Raw genomic sequence first — 21550 nt, forward strand, 5'->3', positions numbered from 1 at the left:
TCATGTGTTTTCTTTATCCTTTATCCAAACTACTTCAACTACGTGCTTATAGATTTAAGTTTATATAACACTTCCATGTACGGTCTTGGTGCTAGCTGTGTGTGAAATGGATTGATGAACAGCTGTATTAAACTGTGTGATGTGTGGAGGAGCATGATTTGTCCAGGAGTCAGATTTCAGTAGAACACCAGAAAGGGGCGGGGCATCTGTGAGTTTGATTGGCATGAAATTTAAACAGGTTTATTGAGTTAATCTGATTTGATCAGTTTTGTACATATTCTATGAAACTTTAGGTGAGTTACTCAGAGTGACGTGTTGGAGACCCCTGCACTACAGTAATGTTAGCCAGTCTCAGGAACTTTCAGAGAGAGTTATTGCTATGAAATCACATTCAAACAAAAACATTCAGCTTTTTAGCTCTCAGTATCAGTGTGTAGGTCAGATTTCTGTGTCTGTACAACACTAAATGATAAACTAGACAACAGCATGATGAATGTTCTGCCAGAGATCACAGTCTGTTGTGTTCACTACACTATGCTCATGATGCTCATATATCTATGTGCTATTGCACTCTGAACACACAGCACAGTCTAATCTATTTCATCTGTACAATAAATATATTATTCATGCAGCATCAAGACATCACTAGCAGAGAAAAGGGATTTATACTCACCGTCCTCATCATCCTGTGAAAGTAAATAAAACAGTGTGAAGATTTTATGCATGATTACAAATGTGAATTGTTCCATGTGAAAATGTGAAAGTAACTGTTACTCTGGTTAAAACACAGCTGATGTGTGTCTTAATAAAAAAGAGGAAAACTAGACAACAATCAGTCATCACACACAGTAAATCTGTATCATGTAGCATTGTGCTAATATACCGCTAGTTACCCTTAAGGAAGAGAAATATCCTGTGATTTATTGGAAAATACTATTTTCTGATCTATGCATGTCTTTACCAATATACAGTATGTCAGTATTTGTGTATTTCTCCCTGTGTATTTTAAATATATAGTGAAATATTCTGTAATATATCTATGTGTTATTGTAGTAGATAAAGGAATATACAGAATATCAGATTCCCACTTCCTTTAATTAAAAACACAGACATTTATCAATGTAAAAACTGAACAGATTACAGAATGATGTGTTTTCTGCTGCTTCATCTATATATTGGTTACGACAGCATGTGATATGTCGCAGTAGATTTGGGAAGATGCGTGATCTCGTTATGTTTTTCTCTTTTTCACTCACAAATCCCTCTCTCCTATGAAGGAAGTTTTAGAAATGAAGTGAAGGACTTCTGTTCTCAGTTCAGTCAGGTTGTCTTTATTCTGTGTGCATTAACACGCCTTACTACTGTTAGCTTAAAGAGACTAAACGCTAGGCCGAGTCGACTCTTCAATGCTTTTTCAGAATATGGTGTGATTGTTACACAGAGAGACTGATGACAATTATTCTGTCTACAAGCACTGAAAACTGTTAAAGCTGTGATTTATGTTTATTGTGTAAGATTCTGAAGAAGCAGAGCTGGGCATTTTACTGCCCTGGGTCATATCTGGCCCTTTGGTTGTCTCTGTCCGGCCCACGTGAAATCAATCACAGATCAACTGATAAGGCTATTGGAATAGGCCAGAATTCCCATAGGTTGTGTAAATGAATTGCTTCTTTCAGAAAGTACATAAAATAAAATGTTCTCAAACATACATGTTTAAAAAGCTAATAGAATTATCTTTCAAATGGTGAGGGTCGTGATTCAATAAATTATTCACAGCCAAAAATATGATTTGCTAAATGTGCTGAGCTCTGCTTTTTTACAGATGAAGTAACCGGCTTGTTCACAGACGTGGTTTTGAAGGGTTGCGTAGTTTCCATTCAAAATGTGCAAACTGTTTGTTGATTTATGCAAATCTAAATTATTCAGAGCAATCAGAGAAAAGAATAAGCTTCGAATGCTGTTTGTCGCTTCTTCCTACGCCAAAAATAAACTTTCAGTATAATTATTCAACGTTGACTTCAAATATATCAAAAACCATTCAGAGTTTAAATAAGTGACATATATCATTAAAAACTGCAAACTTTCCTTTTTAAAAAGATGAAATTCTGTGCATTTTAATGGAGAAATGTTGATCACACGCAAGTTCAAAGTTCAATTTCACGCATTTTCCTTCGCATCAAGTGACATTGGAGATTCTGCCATGTTTGTTTTTCAGCGATAATCAAGTCACGTTAAAATTTCCATACTCTTAGTGGAGGGCAAAGAATATGAGGTGAATATTGGTATCATTCACAAAATAACAACGTTTATTAACAACCTTAATCACCTATATTGTTAAATGTATTGCATTATGTCTAAAAAATAACACTAAAAAAATGTAAAAATTAGCAGCTGCTGTGAGTCTATGTACGTGACCCAGTACACTTTGACACTTTTGACCACTTTATTACGAATGAAACCATTGTTTCAACTTTAAATATTATATCTTTGTATTATTATAGATTAAGAGTCTAAAGAGTAGTTCTGTTTATTGTTCTGAAGGTAACAGTAAAGATCTAAGGTTAGTAAGGTGAAGATGTTCTGCAATGTAAAGGTGATGAGATATTTACATGTTAAAACAATGCAACTTTAATAGTGTTGGATGTGTGCTTAACTCTTGTTGTTTGTTATTTTATTGCTATGCACATTACAAAAATATCAAAATATCACAGAAAATAAATTAAAAACAAATTGTGTATTTCATTCAGCATCAGTTATATAGGTATATCTTAACTGCATGCAGTCATACATAAAGAATAATAGCAGAAATGGAATGAAAGTGAGAAATACATAAGACTTCCAGATTTCATGTTTTATCTCCAACAATAAGTTTTTTTAAAGAAAATCTATAAAAATCGCTGAAAATGGTTCTGCAACACGCCGGTTCCTTATAAGCCTTTTATATCAGAAAATGTTCTGAAATATTGATGACATTTCTGAACTCATATCTCAAGTTCTAATAGAGATATTTCCAAAATTGAAACTGTTCTGTAAAGCAATTGTCAAGCTCTTACTGCTTGTACTATTGGGTTTAATGTGCAAACACTGAAAAAAATCACTGTGGTTGCAATTAGAAATCAGATGTAAATAAGTGTACATCCTGAACACAATACAACTTCATTGATTTTATTTTAAAGGTGAATGTTTTTTTTTAATGTGTGTGCGTGTGTGTGTGTGTGTGTGTGTGTCTGCACACCTTCACAGTAATGTGTTGGAGATACTGAGTTAGCTGTTCACCCTCAAAAGTGTCAGCTCACGTAACAAGCCATGGACTCCTGAGTATTTATTTACTGAAGTCAGATGTAAAGCAGTGTGCTTTGTTTGTGAAATACAGATCACTGTGTTGAAGGATTACAGTTTGAATCTCCACTACGTGACTAAACACTCAGAGAAACACAAGAACCTGACTGATGCAGAGCGGCAGCAGTGCGGTCAGTGAAAGGGACAGCAGCAGGGAGGGATGTGTTCATGCAGGTAAATGCATGAGGGCCTGAAATGGGACGAAGGGGCAGGTGTTACAACAGATGATTGTTCAAATCTGAGGGGAAAATGTTGGACTTTTGACGCGGATGCCGGATAAAGTGACTGAAATGAATCCTGAACAGAAAGTGGAATTTTGACATTTATACATTTTATATTCTCATATCCACATCATTCCACCAGACTACAGTTCACTTGTTCAAGCTCAAGAACTGAAAAATATCACAAGTACTTTTTTCCCTTTAAATTAATTGTTGACCTTTAACATACAACATACACATTTTAGTAAGTTAAAAAGTGTTACATTAAAAATAAAATGAAACAGAGATGTAATTGTCTACTTTTTAATTAAGTCTTATTATGAATTTTGTACAATTTTTTTATTTCTATATTTGACCTACTCCATATTTTCATAGCCTTATTGTAACATGTAGTCTAACCAGTAGCTGCTAATCACAACCATAACATTTACTGCTATTTATAACACTATTTTTTTTTTACATAAAAAAATTATATTGAGCAACATTGAGTTCAGTCTATTGGTTCAGCCCTCAACAACAGTCCCAGTTCCTCATGTGACCCCTAAGGGAAATTAATTACCCACCCTTGTGATGGAGTCTGTCAGTGGTGTGTGTTATATACTGTGTGTTTGTTGTGTCTTTTACTCGACATGGTAAACGTCTCTGTCTACATTATTGCACTGCAGTGAGGTTACACACAGGTGCATTGTGGGAAAGAAGCTGACTGATGGAAGTGGAATCTCACTTACTGATCAGACTCCTTCACGTAAACATGATCTGAAAATGCTTTTTATGTTTCTGTTTGATTCCTGGATTAAAATGTAATATATGTGATAAGTTTATAAAATATCAGCCTTTACCATTAGTGTGAAGTCGAGTTATTTACTTACCGCTGGGAGAGGGATCATGAAAAACAACAGAGAGAAATGTAATGTTAGATAAAATACAATGAGAAAAACTTATGATTTACAGTCAGAACAGCTGATAAACAATCTTCACTCTGTGCTTTCAAAAATGTTCAGCTATAATTGTGTGTCTGTGTGTTAATATGTCTATTGAATAACGACTCTGAGGTCATGCTGGTGGATTTTTGTTCTGTGTCTCAGATCTCTACAGTCTGTCACTGATGTTTATGTTTAACCGTCATACATTAGTGATGCCCTAAACGACTGGTAACAGATCAGCATCAGCCAATAATCACATTCAATAACTCAATTGGTAGTCATTAAACTTGGCCGATCTTGTTTTTTTATTTTTTTTATTTATTTTATTATCATTATTTATCACTGTCATATACTGGACAACGGTTATAATTACACTTTTTGAGTAGCAAAAAACTACTTTATTTATATTTAGCTTATTTATTTGATTCTCTGTTAGAACAATAATATATATAACTAGAATGTTGCATTTCCAGAAGAAAATGTGAGTGTGATTGTGAATATGTTGCTTAATCTATTGCAAGAAATTCTGAAATAATACATAAATACAACCCCGAGCGGGTCTCCTGTATGGGAGGCGGGCGCTCTACCAAAGTGCCAGAAGCAAGCGACGGTTGTTTGCGAGTTAAATTCTTATAGCATGGGAAGTGGGCACTCTAACAAATACGCTAAACTGCAGACGTCACACACACACACACACACACACACACACACACACACACACACACAGTAGCGCTCCGAAGTTCGTGAAAAACACATTTAACAATCCATCTAAAATAAACTATAATACTTATCAGCATGAAAAGTAATAGCACACTTAAGCAGCATTTTAGCGTTGGAACCATGTTTCTAGCGATTACCGTTAGGACTGGTAATGTTTTACATGCTTGTTTACGACAAAAACCGAGAAAAAATCTCCGAGAAAAACCGAACTGTGCGCGATCTCCTTAAATGCCCGTGCGGAAACCAGGAAGTGAAGTCCGTAACAAATGCATTTAAAATTAATATAAAATAAACTACAATACTTATCAGCATGAAAAGTAATAGCACACTTAAGAAACACATGATGAACATTTTAGCACTGGAACCATATTTTTAGTTATTACCGTTTAGGACTAGTAGCGCGCCCAGGAACCGGAATAATAATAATAAATAGTGACGATAACGAGTGCGATTGCTTATGCAATCTCACTAATTACTGTAAATAATATAAACAATACAATCAACATATGTGGCACTACTTAAAAAATAGGTTAAGTTCATAAACTAAAATAGGTTACATAGTTATATAAAGCTTAAGTTCGGGATCGGTATCGGCTGATCACGATAACAAAAAACAGTAGTCGGTATCGGCTGGAAAAAATGGAGGATCCCTATTATACATGGTGGATTTTCACTGTGGATAAAATATTGGAGTTTCTTTGCTCATTAATGTGACTGTCACAGTGTCTGAGCACAAGGTAAAAGAACAAAACCTCTCACTTTCAACAAGAGCTAATCTTTGTTCCTAGCATAAGTTGGTTAGCTCACACTGTCACTGATTCTGCAGCAGTCTGATCACCGATGTGGCGGTGTAACTCATTCTGACTGCACTCATTTACACACATCACACAGTTTACAGAACAAACTAGCAGCCCAGTATTACCTAGCTTATTGTATTGCTTTGCTTCTCACTGCTATACATTCAGCTTTTTAGCTCTCAGTATCAGTGTGTAGGTCAGATTTCTGTGTCTGTACAACACTAAATGATAAACTAGACAACAGCATGATGAATGTTCTGCCAGAGATCACAGTCTGTTGTGTTCACTACACTATGCTCATGATGCTCATATATCTATGTGCTATTGCACTCTGAACACACAGCACAGTCTAATCTATTTCATCTGTACAATAAATATATTATTCATGCAGCATCAAGACATCACTAGCAGAGAAAAGGGATTTATACTCACCGTCCTCATCATCCTGTGAAAGTAAATAAAACAGTGTGAAGATTTTATGCATGATTACAAATGTGAATTGTTCCATGTGAAAATGTGAAAGTAACTGTTACTCTGGTTAAAACACAGCTGATGTGTGTCTTAATAAAAAAGAGGAAAACTAGACAACAATCAGTCATCACACACAGCAAATCTGTATCATGTAGCATTGTGCTAATATACCGCTAGTTACCCTTAAGGAAGAGAAATATCTTGTGATTCATTGGAAAATACTATTTTCTGATCTATGCATGTCTTTACCAATATACAGTATGTCAGTATTTGTGTATTTCTCCCTGTGTATTTTAAATATATAGTGAAATATTTTGTAATATATCTATGTGTTATTGTAGTAGATAAAGGAATATACAGAATATCAGATTCCCACTTCCTTTAATTAAAAACACAGACATTTATCAATGTAAAAACTGAACAGATTACAGAATGATGTGTTTTCTGCTGCTTCGTCTATATATTGGTTACGACAGCATGTGATATGTCGCAGTAGATTTGGGAAGATGCGTGATCTTGTTATGTTTTTCTCTCTTTTACTCCCAAATCCCTCTCTCCTATGAAGGAAGTTTTAGAAATGAAGTGAAGGACTTCTGTTCTCAGTTCAGTCAGGTTGTCTTTATTCTGTGTGCATTAACACGCCTTACTACTGTTAGCTTAAAGAGACTAAACGCTAGGCCGAGTCGACTCTTCAATGCTTTTTCAGAATATGGTGTGATTGTTACACAGAGAGACTGATGACAATTATTCTGTCTACAAGCACTGAAAACTGTTAAAGCTGTGATTTATGTTTATTGTGTAAGATTGTGATGGAGTCTGTCAGTGGTGTGTGGTATATACTGTGTGTTTGTTGTGTCTGTTACTCGACATGGTAAACGTCTCTGTCTACATTATTGCACTGCAGTGAGGTTACACACAGGTGCATTGTGGGAAAGAAGCTGACTGATGGAAGTGGAATCTCACTTACTGATCAGACTCCTTCATGTAAACATGATCTGAAAATGCTTTTTATGGTTCTGTTTGATTCCTGGATTAAAATGTAATATATGTGATAAGTTTATAAAATATCAGCCTTTACCATTAGTGTGAAGTCGAGTTATTTACTTACCCCTGGGAGAGGGATCATGAAAAACAACAGAGAGAAATGTAATGTTAGATAAAATACAATGAGAAAAACTTATGATTTACAGTCAGAACAGCTGATAAACAATCTTCACTCTGTGCTTTCAAAAATGTTCAGATACAATTTTATACATTTTATAAAGTAAAATATAACAGATAGTGAATCATTATAAAGAGTTTATATATAAATAATGAAATACATCATGAGGTGTTTTTTCTCAGTGCAGTAACACAGATCTGTGATCAGCTGTTGAATAAAACACTCCATATGAAGTGAAAATCCTGAGCATCACCATATTTTAATCACATTTCTATCTGTATCAGGGAAAAATAAAGACAAGTTCTACTGTCTTCCATAAATGTCCATGTCTCCATGTTTCACAGAAGAGCTGCTTTGATTTGGATCATGAGCAGTTTTCTTTTCACTTCACACTTTCCTCTTTTCATCACTCTGCTACAGCTTAGTCTTTGTCTCATCTGTCTGTGTCACGGATATTTAGGACACTTCCCTGACAGAGCACCAGAGGACAATCCAGCATGTCTGAATCTAAGTCTTCTTCAGTTGTAGGTCTCATTTCCGGTGTTCAGTGTGTTCTCCTGTTTTGTGTTTAGTAATTAGTCTCCCTGTTTAAGTTCTGCTTTCTCTCACTTTCTTTCTCTAGATCAGGAGTCTCCAACCTTTTTTCCTCTGAGAGTTACTTTGACAAAATGAAGGTGGTGAAGAGTTCCTCGTGTTATATTATTAGTAACATTTATTTACATAGATTATTGCCATAAACACTAAGCTATTTTTGTGTGAACCTTTAAAAAATGTCAATATTGAACAGTCATATTTTACAATAAATCATTTTAAATTCACATAAGCAGCATGTTCATTGTTGAGTCGAGTTTATTGATTTAACACAACAGGTTTACTGACTAGATTTATCACTTATTATTGTCAGATTTCCTTCATTCACATGGATTCTGTTATTTATCAGTAAACTGTTATTACAAGTCTCCTGGCACATACCCTGATGGCCTCAGCAAGACTGAAAAACACTCTTTTTGTAAAAAATGAAACACCTTTGATATTGAAGGTGATATTAATTTTGTAAACAGAGACCTGACATTGTTTTGGACTTCATGTGATTAAATAATAATATTTTTATGACATTCATATGCATGTGTAATGAGAAATATTAAAGAGTACTTTACTCTGAAACACCAGCTGCACTAATAAGAAATGTCTCCAGCTCACTCGTCCTGCATCTTCCTGCAGCAGGATAGATTCATTCAGCGCTTTTACTCTGGCAGCATCGTAGCTTTATTCCTAACGCTGTCGAATCTCCAGCAGCTTCCAAGTTAAAAGGATCTGTCATGTGTTTTCTTTATCCTTTATCCAAACTACTTCAACTACGTGCTTATAGATTTAAGTTTATATAACACTTCCATGTACGGTCTTGGTGCTAGCTGTGTGTGAAATGGATTGATGAACAGCTGTATTAAACTGTGTGATGTGTGGAGGAGCATGATTTGTCCAGGAGTCAGATTTCAGTAGAACACCAGAAAGGGGCGGGGCATCTGTGAGTTTGATTGGCATGAAATTTAAACAGGTTTATTGAGTTAATCTGATTTGATCAGTTTTGTACATATTCTATGAAACTTTAGGTGAGTTACTCAGAGTGACGTGTTGGAGACCCCTGCACTACAGTAATGTTAGCCAGTCTCAGGAACTTTCAGAGAGAGTTATTGCTATGAAATCACATTCAAACAAAAACATTCAGCTTTTTAGCTCTCAGTATCAGTGTGTAGGTCAGATTTCTGTGTCTGTACAACACTAAATGATAAACTAGACAACAGCATGATGAATGTTCTGCCAGAGATCACAGTCTGTTGTGTTCACTACACTATGCTCATGATGCTCATATATCTATGTGCTATTGCACTCTGAACACACAGCACAGTCTAATCTATTTCATCTGTACAATAAATATATTATTCATGCAGCATCAAGACATCACTAGCAGAGAAAAGGGATTTATACTCACCGTCCTCATCATCCTGTGAAAGTAAATAAAACAGTGTGAAGATTTTATGCATGATTACAAATGTGAATTGTTCCATGTGAAAATGTGAAAGTAACTGTTACTCTGGTTAAAACACAGCTGATGTGTGTCTTAATAAAAAAGAGGAAAACTAGACAACAATCAGTCATCACACACAGTAAATCTGTATCATGTAGCATTGTGCTAATATACCGCTAGTTACCCTTAAGGAAGAGAAATATCTTGTGATTTATTGGAAAATACTATTTTCTGATCCCTGCATGTCTTTACCAATATACAGTATGTCAGTATTTGTGTATTTCCCCCTGTGTATTTTAAATATATAGTGAAATATTCTGTAATATATCTATGTGTTATTGTAGTAGATAAAGGAATATACAGAATATCAGATTCCCACTTCCTTTAATTAAAAACACAGACATTTATCAATGTAAAAACTGAACAGATTACAGAATGATGTGTTTTCTGCTGCTTCATCTATATATTGGTTACGACAGCATGTGATATGTCGCAGTAGATTTGGGAAGATGCGTGATCTCGTTATGTTTTTCTCTTTTTCACTCACAAATCCCTCTCTCCTATGAAGGAAGTTTCAGAAATGAAGTGAAGGACTTCTGTTCTCAGTTCAGTCAGGTTGTCTTTATTCTGTGTGCATTAACACGCCTTACTACTGTTAGCTTAAAGAGACTAAACGCTAGGCCGAGTCGACTCTTCAGTGCTTTTTCAGAATATGGTGTGATTGTTACACAGAGAGACTGATGACAATTATTCTGTCTACAAGCACTGAAAACTGTTAAAGCTGTGATTTATGTTTATTGTGTAAGATTCTGAAGAAGCAGAGCTGGGCATTTTACTGCCCTGGGTCATATCTGGCCCTTTGGTTGTCTCTGTCCGGCCCACGTGAAATCAATCACAGATCAACTGATAAGGCTATTGGAATAGGCCAGAATTCCCATAGGTTGTGTAAATGAATTGCTTCTTTCAGAAAGTACATAAAATAAAATGTTCTCAAACATACATGTTTAAAAAGCTAATAGAATTATCTTTCAAATGGTGAGGGTCGTGATTCAATAAATTATTCACAGCCAAAAATATGATTTGATAAATGTGCTGAGCTCTGCTTTTTTACAGATGAAGTAACCGGCTTGTTCACAGACGTGGTTTTGAAGGGTTGCGTAGTTTCCATTCAAAATGTGCAAACTGTTTGTTGATTTATGCAAATCTAAATTATTCAGAGCAATCAGAGAAAAGAATAAGCTTCGAATGCTGTTTGTCGCTTCTTCCTACGCCAAAAATAAACTTTCAGTATAATTATTCAACGTTGACTTCAAATATATCAAAAACCATTCAGAGTTTAAATAAGTGACATATATCATTAAAAACTGCAAACTTTCCTTTTTAAAAAGATGAAATTCTGTGGATTTTAATGGAGAAATGTTGATCACACGCAAGTTCAAAGTTCAATTTCACGCATTTTCCTTCGCATCAAGTGACATTGGAGATTCTGCCATGTTTGTTTTTCAGCGATAATCGAGTCACGTTAAAATTTCCATACTCTTAGTGGAGGGCAAAGAATATGAGGTGAATATTGGTATCATTCACAAAATAACAACGTTTATTAACAAACCTTAATCACCTATATTGTTAAATGTATTGCATTATGTCTAAAAAATAACACTAAAAAATGTAAAAATTAGCAGCTGCTGTGAGTCTATGTACGTGACCCAGTACACTTTGACACTTTTGACCACTTTATTACGAATGAAACCATTGTTTCAACTTTAAATATTATATCTTTGTATTATTATAGATTAAGAGTCTAAAGAGTAGTTCTGTTTATTGTTCTGAAGGTAACAGTAAAGATCTAAGGTTAGTAAGGTGAAGATGTTCTGTAATGTAAAGGTGATGAGATATTTACATGTTAAAACAATGCAACTTTAATAGTGTTGGATGTGTGCTTAACTCTTGTTGTTTGTTATTTTATTGCTATGCACATTACAAAAATATCAAAATATCACAGAAAATAAATTAAAAACAAATTGTGTATTTCATTCAGCATCAGTTATATAGGTATATCTTAACTGCATGCAGTCATACATAAAGAATAATAGCAGAAATGGAATGAAAGTGAGAAATACATAAGACTTCCAGATTTCATGTTTTATCTCCAACAATAAGTTTTTTTAAAGAAAATCTATAAAAATCGCTGAAAATGGTTCTGCAACACGCCGGTTCCTTATAAGCCTTTTATATCAGAAAATGTTCTGAAATATTGATGACATTTCTGAACTCATATCTCAAGTTCTAATAGAGATATTTCCAAAATTGAAACTGTTCTGTAAAGCAATTGTCAAGCTCTTACTGCTTGTACTATTGGGTTTAATGTGCAAACACTTTGAAAAAGTCACTGTGGTTGCAATTAGAAATCAGATGTAAATAAGTGTACATCCTGAACACAATACAACTTCATTGATTTTATTTTAAAGGTGAATGTTTTTTTTTAATGTGTGTGCGTGTGTGTGTGTGTGTGTGTGTGTGTCTGCACACCTTCACAGTAATGTGTTGGAGATACTGAGTTAGCTGTTCACCCTCAAAAGTGTCAGCTCACGTAACAAGCCAAGGACTCCTGAGTATTTATTCACTGAAGTCAGATGTAAAGCAGTGTGCTTTGTTTGTGAAATACAGATCACTGTGTTGAAGGATTACAGTTTGAATCTCCACTACGTGACTAAACACTCAGAGAAACACAAGAACCTGACTGATGCAGAGCGGCAGCAGTGCGGTCAGTGAAAGGGACAGCAGCAGGGAGGGATGTGTTCATGCAGGTAAATGCATGAGGGCCTGAAATGGGACGAAGGGGCAGGTGTTACAACGGATGATTGTTCAAATCTGAGGGGAAAATGTTGGACTTTTGACGCGGATGCCGGATAAAGTGACTGAAATGAATCCTGAACAGAAAGTGGAATTTTGACATTTATACATTTTATATTCTCATATCCACATCATTCCACCAGACTACAGTTCACTTGTTCAAGCTCAAGAACTGAAAAATATCACAAGTACTTTTTTCCCTTTAAATTAATTGTTGACCTTTAACATACAACATACACATTTTAGTAAGTTAAAAAGTGTTACATTAAAAATAAAATGAAACAGAGATGTAATTGTCTACTTTTTAATTAAGTCTTATTATGAATTTTGTACAATTTTTTTATTTCTATATTTGACCTACTCCATATTTTCATAGCCTTATTGTAACATGTAGTCTAACCAGTAGCTGCTAATCACAACCATAACATTTACTGCTATTTATAACACTATTTTTTTTTTACATAAAAAAATTATATTGAGCAACATTGAGTTCAGTCTATTGGTTCAGCCCTCAACAACAGTCCCAGTTCCTCATGTGACCCCTAAGGGAAATTAATTACCCACCCTTGTGATGGAGTCTGTCAGTGGTGTGTGTTATATACTGTGTGTTTGTTGTGTCTGTTACTCGACATGGTAAACGTCTCTGTCTACATTATTGCACTGCAGTGAGGTTACACACAGGTGCATTGTGGGAAAGAAGCTGACTGATGGAAGTGGAATCTCACTTACTGATCAGACTCCTTCACGTAAACATGATCTGAAAATGCTTTTTATGTTTCTGTTTGATTCCTGGATTAAAATGTAATATATGTGATAAGTTTATAAAATATCAGCCTTTACCATTAGTGTGAAGTCGAGTTATTTACTTACCCCTGGGAGAGGGATCATGAAAAACAACAGAGAGAAATGTAATGTTAGATAAAATACAATGAGAAAAACTTATGATTTACAGTCAGAACAGCTGATAAACAATCTTCACTCTGTGCTTTCAAAAATGTTCAGCTATAATTGTGTGTCTGTGTGTTAATATGTCTATTGAATAACGACTCTGAGGTCATGCTGGTGGATTTTTGTTCTGTGTCTCAGATCTCTACAGTCTGTCACTGATGTTTATGTTTAACCGTCATACATTAGTGATGCCCTAAACGACTGGTAACAGATCAGCATCAGCCAATAATCACATTCAATAACTCAATTGGTAGTCATTAAACTTGGCCGATCTTGTTTTTTTATTTTTTTTATTTATTTTATTATCATTATTTATCACTGTCATATACTGGACAACGGTTATAATTACACTTTTTGAGTAGCAAAAAACTACTTTATTTATATTTAGCTTATTTATTTGATTCTCTGTTAGAACAATAATATATATAACTAGAATGTTGCATTTCCAGAAGAAAATGTGAGTGTGATTGTGAATATGTTGCTTAATCTATTGCAAGAAATTCTGAAATAATACATAAATACAACCCCGAGCGGGTCTCCTGTATGGGAGGCGGGCGCTCTACCAAAGTGCCAGAAGCAAGCGACGGTTGTTTGCGAGTTAAATTCTTATAGCATGGGAAGTGGGCACTCTAACAAATACGCTAAACTGCAGACGTCACACACACACACACACACACACACACACACACACACACACACACACACACACAGTAGCGCTCCGAAGTTCGTGAAAAACACATTTAACAATCCATCTAAAATAAACTATAATACTTATCAGCATGAAAAGTAATAGCACACTTAAGCAGCATTTTAGCGTTGGAACCATGTTTCTAGCGATTACCGTTAGGACTGGTAATGTTTTACATGCTTGTTTACGACAAAAACCGAGAAAAAATCTCCGAGAAAAACCGAACTGTGCGCGATCTCCTTAAATGCCCGTGCGGAAACCAGGAAGTGAAGTCCGTAACAAATGCATTTAAAATTAATATAAAATAAACTACAATACTTATCAGCATGAAAAGTAATAGCACACTTAAGAAACACATGATGAACATTTTAGCACTGGAACCATATTTTTAGTTATTACCGTTTAGGACTAGTAGCGCGCCCAGGAACCGGAATAATAATAATAAATAGTGACGATAACGAGTGCGATTGCTTACGCAATCTCACTAATTACTGTAAATAATATAAACAATACAATCAACATATGTGGCACTACTTAAAAAATAGGTTAAGTTCATAAACTAAAATAGGTTACATAGTTATATAAAGCATGAAGTTCGGGATCGGTATCGGCTGATCACGATAACAAAAAACAGTAGTCGGTATCGGCTGGAAAAAATGGAGGATCCCTATTATACATGGTGGATTTTCACTGTGGATAAAATATTGGAGTTTCTTTGCTCATTAATGTGACTGTCACAGTGTCTGAGCACAAGGTAAAAGAACAAAACCTCTCACTTTCAACAAGAGCTAATCTTTGTTCCTAGCATAAGTTGGTTAGCTCACACTGTCACTGATTCTGCAGCAGTCTGATCACCGATGTGGCGGTGTAACTCATTCTGACTGCACTCATTTACACACATCACACAGTTTACAGAACAAACTAGCAGCCCAGTATTACCTAGCTTATTGTATTGCTTTGCTTCTCACTGCTATACATTCAGCTTTTTAGCTCTCAGTATCAGTGTGTAGGTCAGATTTCTGTGTCTGTACAACACTAAATGATAAACTAGACAACAGCATGATGAATGTTCTGCCAGAGATCACAGTCTGTTGTGTTCACTACACTATGCTCATGATGCTCATATATCTATGTGCTATTGCACTCTGAACACACAGCACAGTCTAATCTATTTCATCTGTACAATAAATATATTATTCATGCAGCATCAAGACATCACTAGCAGAGAAAAGGGATTTATACTCACCGTCCTCATCATCCTGTGAAAGTAAATAAAACAGTGTGAAGATTTTATGCATGATTACAAATGTGAATTGTTCCATGTGAAAATGTGAAAGTAACTGTTACTCTGGTTAAAACACAGCTGATGTGTGTCTTAATAAAAAAGAGGAAAACTAGACAACAATCAGTCATCACACACAGTAAATCTGTATCATGTAGCATTGTGCTAATATACCGCTAGTTACCCTTAAGGAAGAGAAATATCTTGTGATTTATTGGAAAATACTATTTTCTGATCTATGCTCTATAGATCTATGATCTATAAAGGAATATACAGAATATCAGATTCCCACTTCCTTTAATTAAAAACACAGACATTTATCAATGTAAAAACTGAACAGATTACAGAATGATGTGTTTTTCTGCTGCTTCATCTATATATTGGTTATGACAGCATGTAATCTTTTATATCTGGATAAAAAGTCTACACACCCCTGATAAAATGGCAGGTTTTTGTTGAGTAAAAAAACTGAACCCAAGATAAATCATGTCCGATCCTTTTCCACATTTATTGAAAAACTGCAAACTACCTATAAAAGTAGGAACAATAACAATTATTTTAGGGGGAAAAATAAAAATAAAAATGTACAATAAAATAGGTGGCATAAGTTTGCACACCCTTTCATAATTGACAATGTGGCAGTGTTCAGAATCAACCAATCACATTCAATCTCTTGTTAATCTCTTTTAATTATTTCACCGTTTATCATTGATGTATGTTAAATTGTCTATTCGGTTTTCTAAATAATGTGGGAACACAGCTGAATAATGTTATGGCAACTAGAATGAAACTGCAGATGAGGCGAGGCCTCTCACAAAACTGATGATCCTGTGCCTCTCCCTGGGGATTCGCCCACTCTACCTGATTGTGCCCATATACACAGTTGTAAAATGCTGTCTGGCTCCTGTTTGATTTTATTTAGCGTGTTAGTTGCGTGTTGAACTGCTTTACAAAACTCTTTTTCTTCGGGGATTTTTTTCAGGTGACAACTATTTATTTTATAAAAAGTGATTTAAGTTAAATCTGCAGTTTGCACTTTACAAATCCCTCATATTCTGTTATATTACTTTATTTTGCTAGAATAATTAGAACTTGTAAAGACTGGTGAAAGTTTGCACTTTATTAATCCCAAAAAAAGGTTTTTATGTTGTTGTATTGATTATTGATTTTCTAAAATAACAAAAAAAAAACTTGTTAGTGAAAGTAAGTTTGCAGTTCATATGTGGTATTGTTTTTGCTCAAATAAAAAAAATCTATCATATAGTCTCTAGTGTTTTATTAATTTTTCTTTAAGAAAAATAATCGTTTTGAAATCGAAAATCGAATTTTGTTTTAAAAAATCGGAGATTCAATTTATAGGACATATCACCCAGCTCTAGCTTTAAGTATTAGTTTAGGGGTGTGTGCAAAAATACAACCAGGTAATTGTATATTTTTATTTTTTCTCCACAAAAACAAATCTTATTGTTTATCACTATAATATATGAATCACAATTTCCCAATAAAAGGTAGAAAATGTTCTGACATGAAGTCAGGAACAGCTGGACAGTTCCCTGCCAGGCCCAGAGAGGGCGCTGGCAGGTGAACCTTGGAAGCCTGCTTCTTTGTGTGTCTTTTGTGTTACGCCCTTCCCATTGTTCTCATTCCTGGTGCGTCACCTGTATCCCATCAGCCCTAATGTCTCTCCCTATAAATAGGGTTCCTTGTGTTCATGTCTTTGTCTGTGATTGTTAACTGTGCTGTGGTGTTATGGCAGGTTTAGGTTAGTTATGTTCAGGTTTTGTCTTTTGTTTAGTTTTACACCATGCCATGTCTAGTGTTAAGTTACAGTAGTTGCCCTCTGTCTCGTCTTTATGTAATAAAAGCAGCGCTTCTCTGAATCCTGCGTATGGGTCTCTATCTCCACAGCGTGCAGGCACTTGCACGCAACACCACGGCAGTCCGGGTTCGAACCCCGCACAGGGCGGGGTCCTAGACGTGACACGTGATTTATCCTGATTTAATTCTTTTACACAACAAAAACCTGCCATTTTATCAGGGACATGTAGACTTTTTATATCCATTGTAAATGAAGTGAAGGACTTCTGTTCTCAGTTCAGTCAGGTTGTCTTTATTCTGTGTGCATTAACACGCCTTACTACTGTTAGCTTAAAGAGACTAAACGCTAGGCCGAGTCGACTCTTCAATGCTTTTTCAGAATATGGTGTGATTGTTACACAGAGAGACTGATGACAATTATTCTGTCTACAAGCACTGAAAACTGTTAAAGCTGTGATTTATGTTTATTGTGTAAGATTGTGATGGAGTCTGTCAGTGGTGTGTGTTATATACTGTGTGTTTGTTGTGTCTGTTACTCGACATGGTAAACGTCTCTGTCTACATTATTGCACTGCAGTGAGGTTACACACAGGTGCATTGTGGGAAAGAAGCTGACTGATGGAAGTGGAATCTCACTTACTGATCAGACTCCTTCATGTAAACATGATCTGAAAATGCTTTTTATGGTTCTGTTTGATTCCTGGATTAAAATGTAATATATCTGATAAGTTTATAAAATATCAGCCTTTACCATTAGTGTGAAGTCGAGTTATTTACTTACCGCTGGGAGAGGGATCATGAAAAACAACAGAGAGAAATGTAATGTTAGATAAAATACAATGAGAAAAACTTATGATTTACAGTCAGAACAGCTGATAAACAATCTTCACTCTGTGCTTTCAAAGATGTTCAGATACAATTTTATATATTTATATAACATAACAGATAGTGAATCATTATAAATAGTTTATATATAAATAATGAAATACTTCATGAGGTGTTTTTTCTCAGTGCAGTAACACAGATCTGTGATCAGCTGTTGAATAAAACACTCCATATGAAGTGAAAATCCTGAGCATCACCATATTTTAATCACATTTCTATCTGTATCAGGGAAAAATAAAGACAAGTTCTACTGTCTTCCATAAATGTCCATGTCTCCATGTTTCACAGAAGAGCTGCTTTGATTTGGATCATGAGCAGTTTTCTTTTCACTTCACACTTTCCTCTTTTCATCACTCTGCTACAGCTTAGTCTTTGTCTCATCTGTCTGTGTCACGGATATTTAGGACACTTCCCTGACAGAGCACCAGAGGACAATCCAGCATGTCTGAATCTAAGACTTCTTCAGTTGTAGGTTTCATTTCTGGTGTTCAGTGTGTTCTCCTGTTTTGTGTTTAGTAATTAGTCTCCCTGTTTAAGTTCTGCTTTCTCTCACTTTCTTTCTCTAGATCAGGAGTCTCCAACCTTTTTTCCTCTGAGAGTTACTTTGACAAAATGAAGGTGGTGAAGAGTTTGTTCATTGTTGAGTCGAGTTTATTGATTTAACACAACAGGTTTGCTGACTAGATTTATCACTTATTATTGTCAGATTTCCTTCATTCACATGGATTCTGTTATTTATCAGTAAACTGTTATTACAAGTCTCCTGGCACATACCCTGATGGCCTCAGCAAGACTGAAAAACACTCTTTTTGTAAAAAATGAAACACCTTTGATATTGAAGGTGATATTAATTTTGTAAACAGAGACCTGACATTGTTTTGGACTTCATGTGATTAAATAATAATATTTTTATGACATTCATATGCATGTGTAATGGGAAATATTAAAGAGTACTTTACTCTGAAACACCAGCTGCACTAATAAGAAATGTCTCCAGCTCACTCGTCCTGCATCTTCCTGCAGCAGGATAGATTCATTCAGCGCTTTTACTCTGGCAGCATCGTAGCTTTATTCCTAACGCTGTCGAATCTCCAGCAGCTTCCAAGTTAAAAGGATCTGTCATGTGTTTTCTTTATCCTTTATCCAAACTACTTCAACTACGTGCTTATAGATTTAAGTTTATATAACACTTCCATGTACGGTCTTGGTGCTAGCTGTGTGTGAAATGGATTGATGAACAGCTGTATTAAACTGTGTGATGTGTGGAGGAGCATGATTTCAGATTTCAGTAGAACACCAGAAAGGGGCGGGGCATCTGTGAGTTTGATTGGCATGAAATTTAAACAGGTTTATTGAGTTAATCTGATTTGATCAGTTTTGTACATATTCTATGAAACTTTAGGTGAGTTACTCAGAGTGACGTGTTGGAGACCCCTGCACTACAGTAATGTTAGCCAGTCTCAGGAACTTTCAGAGAGAGTTATTGCTATGAAATCACATTCAAACAAAAACATTCAGCTTTTTAGCTCTCAGTATCAGTGTGTAGGTCAGATTTCTGTGTCTGTACAACACTAAATGATAAACTAGACAACAGCATGATGAATGTTCTGCCAGAGATCACAGTCTGTTGTGTTCACTACACTATGCTCATGATGCTCATATATCTATGTGCTATTGCACTCTGAACACACAGCACAGTCTAATCTATTTCATCTGTACAATAAATATATTATTCATGCAGCATCAAGACATCACTAGCAGAGAAAAGGGATTTATACTCACATGTCCACTGTGAAAGTAAATAAAACAGTGTGAAGATTTTATGCATGATTACAAATGTGAATTGTTCCATGTGAAAATGTGAAAGTAACTGTTACTCTGGTTAAAACACAGCTGATGTGTGTCTTAATAAAAAAGAGGAAAACTAGACAACAATCAGTCATCACACACAGTAAATCTGTATCATGTAGCATTGTGCTAATATACCGCTAGTTACCCTTAAGGAAGAGAAATATCTTGTGATTTATAGGAAAATACTATTTTCTGATCCCTGCATGTCTTTACCAATATACAGTATGTCAGTATTTGTGTATTTCTCCCTGTGTATTTTAAATATATAGTGAAATATTCTGTAATATATCTATGTGTTATTGTAGTAGATAAAGGAATATACAGAATATCAGATTCCCACTTCCTTTAATTAAAAACACAGACATTTATCAATGTAAAAACTGAACAGATTACAGAATGATGTGTTTTCTGCTGCGTCTATATATTGGTTACGACAGCATGTGATATGTCGCAGTAGATTTGGGAAGATGCGTGATCTTGTTATGTTTTTCTCTCTTTCACTCTCAAATCCCTCTCTCCTATGAAGGAAGTTTTAGAAATGAAGTGAAGGACTTCTGTTCTCAGTTCAGTCAGGTTGTCTTTATTCTGTGTGCATTAACATGCCTTACTACTGTTAGCTTAAAGAGACTAAACGCTAGGCCGAGTCGACTCTTCAATGCTTTTTCAGAATATGGTGTGATTGTTACACAGAGAGACTGATGACAATTATTCTGTCTACAAGCACTGAAAACTGTTAAAGCTGTGATTTATGTTTATTGTGTAAGATTGTGATGGAGTCTGTCAGTGGTGTGTGTTATATACTGTGTGTTTGTTGTGTCTTTTACTCGACATGGTAAACGTCTCTGTCTACATTATTGCACTGCAGTGAGGTTACACACAGGTGCATTGTGGGAAAGAAGCTGACTGATGGAAGTGGAATCTCACTTACTGATCAGACTCCTTCATGTAAACATGATCTGAAAATGTTTTTTATGTTTCTGTTTGATTCCTGGATTAAAATGTAATATATGTGATAAGTTTATAAAATATCAGCCTTTACCATTAGTGTGAAGTCGAGTTATTTACTTACCGCTGGGAGAGGGATCATGAAAAACAACAGAGAGAAATGTAATGTTAGATAAAATACAATGAGAAAAACTTATGATTTACAGTCAGAACAGCTGATAAACAATCTTCACTCTGTGCTTTCAAAGATGTTCAGATACAATTTTATAATAAATCATTATCATTATAAATAATGTGAACATGCAACATTTACACTCCACAAACTATTTCTTGAGGAAAAACAGTTGCTGCTCTCCAGGATTTTCCTGGAACTCTGAGAGCTGCAGTAAGTTACACATCTGAATGGAGAAGTGCTCTTATTCTCCACTCATTCTGTCAGTGCAGTTCATTTAAAAAGTAGTGACTGGTTAACCTTACCAAGCTACTGCTAGTGTTATCTAAAGTCATACACTCAATAAATTAGTATAAATTTGAGTTAGTGTTAGCTGCCTTGGTCAACCTCATCAACCTGCCCTTTTAATGATCACCATATAACTCTTACAAAACACATTTATTGTAGGA

The 21550-nt window shown here is 35.2% G+C and overlaps 1 protein-coding gene across 4 annotated transcripts in view; it reads right to left on the reverse strand.

Moving 5' to 3' along the window:
- The window catches only part of LOC131348237 (trichohyalin-like), a 166381-nt gene that overhangs the window by 111888 nt on the left and 32943 nt on the right, over positions 1–21550 (reverse strand). The window lies entirely within an intron of this gene.

This window comes from Hemibagrus wyckioides, linkage group LG28 (assembly GCF_019097595.1).
Source record: "Hemibagrus wyckioides isolate EC202008001 linkage group LG28, SWU_Hwy_1.0, whole genome shotgun sequence".
Taxonomy (NCBI): domain Eukaryota; kingdom Metazoa; phylum Chordata; class Actinopteri; order Siluriformes; family Bagridae; genus Hemibagrus; species Hemibagrus wyckioides.